Raw genomic sequence first — 5,471 nt, 5'->3', positions numbered from 1 at the left:
CTGACCTTTCAAGTAGCAAGAATTCTGTCTGCATAGAATGGGTGCGAAGGGGAAGCTTGTTGAGATGCAATCAATGATTAACAAAAGGGAAGCTGCTGAGCAAGATGGTGGGGCTGGAAAGACCAAGAAGATCATCCTGCCCATCTCCTTTCCTCATCATGCATGAAATCGATACCGAAAGGATAAGTAGGCAGGGGACACTAATCAAGTTTATTGGATTTTTATCGCTAGGTTAGCAAGTTGGAGTATGACCTTGGGAAGCACACTTAACTGGCTATCTCACTTGCTTCCTCTATTTAAAGAAATGATAATGAGACTTGGTTTCAGGTGCTTTGGAAACCTAAGATGAAAGTGTAAGATATAATCATCACTTGTTCCTTTTTTCCTTTTCCATCAGGCCATACTTCTCTCTACAGTTAATAAGACAAATCACTTTCAAACCGCAGTCTAGTTTCTTGTTATAGAATCGTTCTTTGAAAACAGTCAGGCTTAATACCTTTTTTAGCTTCTTTGAAAATATAACAATTGGAGCTAAAATTAGTGTTGTTCAGGTACTCAATAAAAAAAGGCTTTGAAATATTTAAAAAAGGAGCATGACTATGAAAGTCCATAGAATCTAAAAAAGTAAATGTGAGTAAACGTCGAATTAAGAATATTACTCTTAATTAAAGCACAAATGATTGTGATTCTGTATGTATAATTATAAGTTATTATAATTTCTTTTACTTCTACTGTTTTTTTGCAGGCCATGTTTTCCTTTGAAAATTGGCTTATCTTCTAACTTCAAGGTTACCCAAGAGTAATTATCTTTGAAAACCATATTGTTGCAATATGACTTTCTTGTTTGATTTTTTCTCATTTATTTATTTTCTATTTTATTTATCTAAGAAATGATATAGTACTTGCTTGCTATATATCCAACATTATTCTAAGCACTTTACAATTATTAACTCATTTATCAACAATGTTAGGAGGTAGGTACCACTATTATCCCCAAACTGAATTAAAAAGGAAGTTAAGAATTTTGTCAAAGCCATGGAGCTCCAAACGGTGGAGCAGATTCGAACTGGGTTTTTTAACCATTAGGCTGTGCTGCCTTATTTTAGATATACACTTAGGTCGAACTGAAAAATAATCTTTGTAAAACTGACTGGCTTGAAAAACTTTTTAGTAGGCCACACTTTTCTCTCAGTGCTGTTTCCCTACACCCTCTATCCCCACTCACACTTCATTTCCAAAGACTCTAAATGGCAAAATGCTATCATCTCATACATACGAATCATTTGTCTCAAAAAGAACTAAATCAGCACTTGAACAAGGGCCATATTTGGAAAGTACATTGGTTTTGACATTTAAAGAACAGAAATGGAGAGAAGGCACACTAAAAGAGAGAGGTGGAGGGGATAAATGAAAGAGGAGAAAGGACAGGGGAAGGATAAGGAAATGCAGGAAACGTGCAATGCCTGTCAGCTTTGCAAAGTCTCATAAAATGTTCAGTTCTCACAGGATAAGTTTAGTAAGTGCTAATTATTTATAGTCAGTGACTTGAGTGGTTAAAGAACAGGTTGGACTTCAAATAAATACACCTTATTCTGCCAAAAAGGAGCAGTCTTTTGTAAGGCCATTGAACCAATGGATAATCTGTTGTTAATTTTATTCACAGGGTAGCAAGGACAACCTGAAGAATAGAGAATAAGGCTCCAGCTGGAATCTACACAGAACCAGCCTACAAGAGCGTGAACACAACTGCAGATATCACCTTCCATTGTTGAGTAAGTACAATGTGAAAGGTTTAGAATTTGTGTCCCTAACATTTTAAAATAACTCCTTCATTCTGATTTGATGGCATATATCTAAATATCTATATATTTTAATTGCAAGCAACGTGACTTTAATCTCATTAGTTTACATATATGTGTACTTTATTTATACATATACTTAATTTTTTCCAGTTTTATTGAGATATAATTGACATATTTATAATTTTAAGGTGATATAGCATAGAGATTTGACTTACATATGTTGTGAAATAATTACTGCAATAAGTTTAGTTAGCATCCATCATTTCATATAAATACAATAAAAAAGAAAAAGCAAAAAAGTCACTAAACATTTTTTCCTTTTGGAAAATTAGAATTTCCTCTCTTACCAACTTTCAAATATATCATATAGCAATGTTAACTATAGTCATTTTGTACATTGCATCCCTAGTAATTATTTATCTTATAACTGGAAGTGTGACCTTTTGACAGTTTTCCTCCTATTTCCCTCCCTAGACCCCTGCCCCAGGTAATGACAAATCTAAACCTTTTTCTATGAAATTTTTGTTTGTTTTTTGTTTGTTTCTTTTTTTATTAGATTCCACATATAAGTGATAATGAATCTATGATATATTATAATGATATATAATCCATGATATATATATACACACACATATACATATATATATATAATAATATATCATGATCAAGTATGGTATGTTAGGGAATGGAAGATTTATCATTTGAAAATAAATCAATATAATTCATAATATTCATTAAGTAAAAGAGGAAAATTAAAAAGAAAGAAAACTGACACTATTTAATACCATTCTTTATTTTATTTATTGATTGATTTTTAATTTTTTAGGTGAGGCAACTCTTGGTTGACCTCACAGATTGCAAGGACCTTGTCAGCCTACAATCCTTTATTTTTTTTTTTTATTTTTTACACCTACAGCACCTGGTCTTCCTAGGTGGTCTCCCATCCAAGCACTAACCAGGCCCAACCCTGCTTAGCTTCCGAGATCAGATGGGATTGGGCTTATTCAGGGTAGCATGGCTGTAGACACCACCATTCTTTATTTTTAAAATTGCCATAATTATAAAGGTGATTTGACAGTAGAAGTCTTTAAATAAATTCACCATGTTAATAGGTAAAAGAGGGAAAAAAAAATCATGTATTCTAGCATTAGATGAAGAAATAAATTCATGACAAAGTTGATTTACCAATAATAAATATCAATGGTAAGCTAGAAATAAAAGGGAACTTCCTAAACCCAATAAAGAGTAGTTCCAAAAACTTAGATCAAAAACTTTCTTAACAGTAAAATGTTAAAAGCAATCACTTTGAATTCAAGAGAAAGAGAAATATGTCCACTATCTGCTTCTATGCAAGTTGTATCAGAGATCCTTGGTTGTAGAGTAACACATGGAAAATAAAAATTTAAATATAAGAACTGAAATAGGGAAAACAAAAAAATGTACTTTTTTCACAGAGTTTAGCAATCTGGTTAGAAATAAGATCAATATGCTTAATCTATATACTATCAATAACAACTGAGAAAACGTAGTTTTTTGAAAAGTAGCATTTAAAATAGCAACAGAAATATACAGTATCTAAAAATCTAACAAACATTGTGGAAGAACATTATGGGTACAAATTTATTGAAAGACATTAAAGCATTAAAGTCATAATTAAATGACAAGATATAACATGTTCAAAACAGGAAGGTTCACTATCATAAAGGGTACAATTCTCTCTAAATTTATCTAAAGATCCAAACCCTGTAAGAGTTTTTTTAAGGAAATGTACCCAGGTGATTCTAAAATATATATTAAAGGCAAAATGATACATATATGGTATATGTATTACATAATTTTTTTTTTTAAAGAGGGAGGACATAGTATACCATAGAAATCAGCTTTTATTCTTTTAAACAATATTTAATAAAATTGTTGCATTAACTATTAGTTACATGCCTACTTTTTCGAACATATTAGAAATCCAGGCTCCACTTAAAAATGTATCCACTTATATCAATTCTCAAGCATATATATAGGTGTATTAGTTTCCTAGGGCTGCCATAACGAACTACCACAACTTAAAAATTTATTTTCTCACAGTTCTGGAAGCTAGAAGTCTGAAATCAAGGTGGTATTGGGTCTTGTGCTTTCTCTAAAGCAGCAGTCCCTAACCTTTTTGGCACCAGGGACCGGAGCTCCTATGAGAATCTAATGCCTGATGATATGAGGTGGAGCTGAGGTGGTGATGCTGGCGCTGGGGAGCAGCTGCAAATACACATGAAGCTTCACTGGCTTGCCCGCTGCTCATCTCCTGCTGTGCGGCCTGGTTCCTAAGAGGCCACAGACTGGTACTGGTCTGTAGCCCAGGAGCTGGAGACCCTGCTCTAAAGGCACCAGGGCAAAATCTGTCCCTTCACTCTTCCAGCATCTGGTGGCTGGCTGTCAAGCTTGTGACTACGTCTCTCCAATTTCTGCCTCTATCTCACTCTGCCCTTTCCTCTGAGTCTCTCTAATTTCCCCCTGGCTTTCTTCTATGATGACAAAATTGGATTTATGGTACACGGAGATAGTCCAGGGTGTGCCAGTTGTTAGTTTAACTTAATTACATTTGCAAAGCCCCTATTTCCAAATAAAGTCATAGTCAGAGGTTCTGACTGGGCATATTTTGAGAGGAGGGGTACCTTTCAACCTACAACATTTTATTTTAAATATTATTTTAAAATCAGATAATATTTGCAACATATAATGAGGGAAAAACGTTGAGTGATTCCTTAATGCAATACAGATAAAATATACATAGATGTCTGAAAAGGGTATGGGCCAGATTATTATTCTGTGTGGGAGAAAATAAATGATTTTAATTTTACACTTTTCTACATTGTTGAAAGGTGTTTCAATGAACCTATAATTTTTTTATAAACATAAAAAAATTTTTTTATGTTTATAAAAAAATTATAAGTTTTTTACTTTGAAACTAAAATGCTATTGACATGTTTCTTTTTTATGTTTTGAAATCTTCACCTACATTTCAAATTAGGTTGACAGAATTTTAAAGGAAACTAATGGTATTTCACAGTATGCTATGTCATAGCCAGTCTCCTGCCTGTTGGGCAGTTTCTAGTTTCTTGAAAGTCTTCATGGTTAATCACTTCCTCTCAGCAGAAGGTATAGGGGTCAGACTCACAGCTGAGTACAATGCCAGTGGAACAATTCTTTTAAAAATACTTTTTTGTTTCTTTGTTTGTTTGGTCAAAGACATACAAAGCATTTTTAAAAGCATTATCTCATTAATGATAACACTCCTGTTGATATAATAAGAGTTACTAAGAGGAGATATGAGGCAGGTGTTTTTATCTTTGCTTCACTGTCAAAGACAGACAGAAGTGTTGAAGATAGGATGTGAAGGCCAACCAGTGAAGAAGGGAGTATCTAGGACTGGACCCAAGGTCATAGCCACCAGTCTCGTGTCACTGGAGGCTGCAGTAGTGGAATATTGCATTTCTTAACAATTCCTGGTTTTCCCCAGGGCTTGTACAGAACTAGGTAGCATGTATAAAAGTACTTTCCAAACACGGCAGTTTTAATTGGGCCATGTAACTATCACTTTGTGCTTTTTTAAAACACCTTCAGCCTTGCAATGCATGGTAACTGTTTCAAGTTCTCTTCAATGGTATCGGGATAATTTAA

The 5,471-nt window shown here is 33.8% G+C and overlaps 1 protein-coding gene and 1 pseudogene across 1 annotated transcript in view; both read right to left on the bottom strand.

Annotated features, from left to right (window-relative positions):
* HS6ST3 (heparan sulfate 6-O-sulfotransferase 3) overlaps positions 1-5,471 on the bottom strand; it is a 579,027-nt gene that overhangs the window by 61,917 nt on the left and 511,639 nt on the right. The gene's annotated exons all lie outside the window — the stretch shown is intronic.
* Positions 2,710-2,828, bottom strand: LOC111736672 (annotated as a pseudogene).

The sequence above is a fragment of the Pteropus vampyrus genome, unplaced genomic scaffold, assembly GCF_000151845.1.
Source record: "Pteropus vampyrus isolate Shadow unplaced genomic scaffold, Pvam_2.0 Scaffold21, whole genome shotgun sequence".
In the NCBI taxonomy this organism is placed as follows: Eukaryota; Metazoa; Chordata; class Mammalia; order Chiroptera; family Pteropodidae; genus Pteropus; species Pteropus vampyrus.
This window is presented reverse-complemented; position numbering and strand designations above follow the sequence as displayed.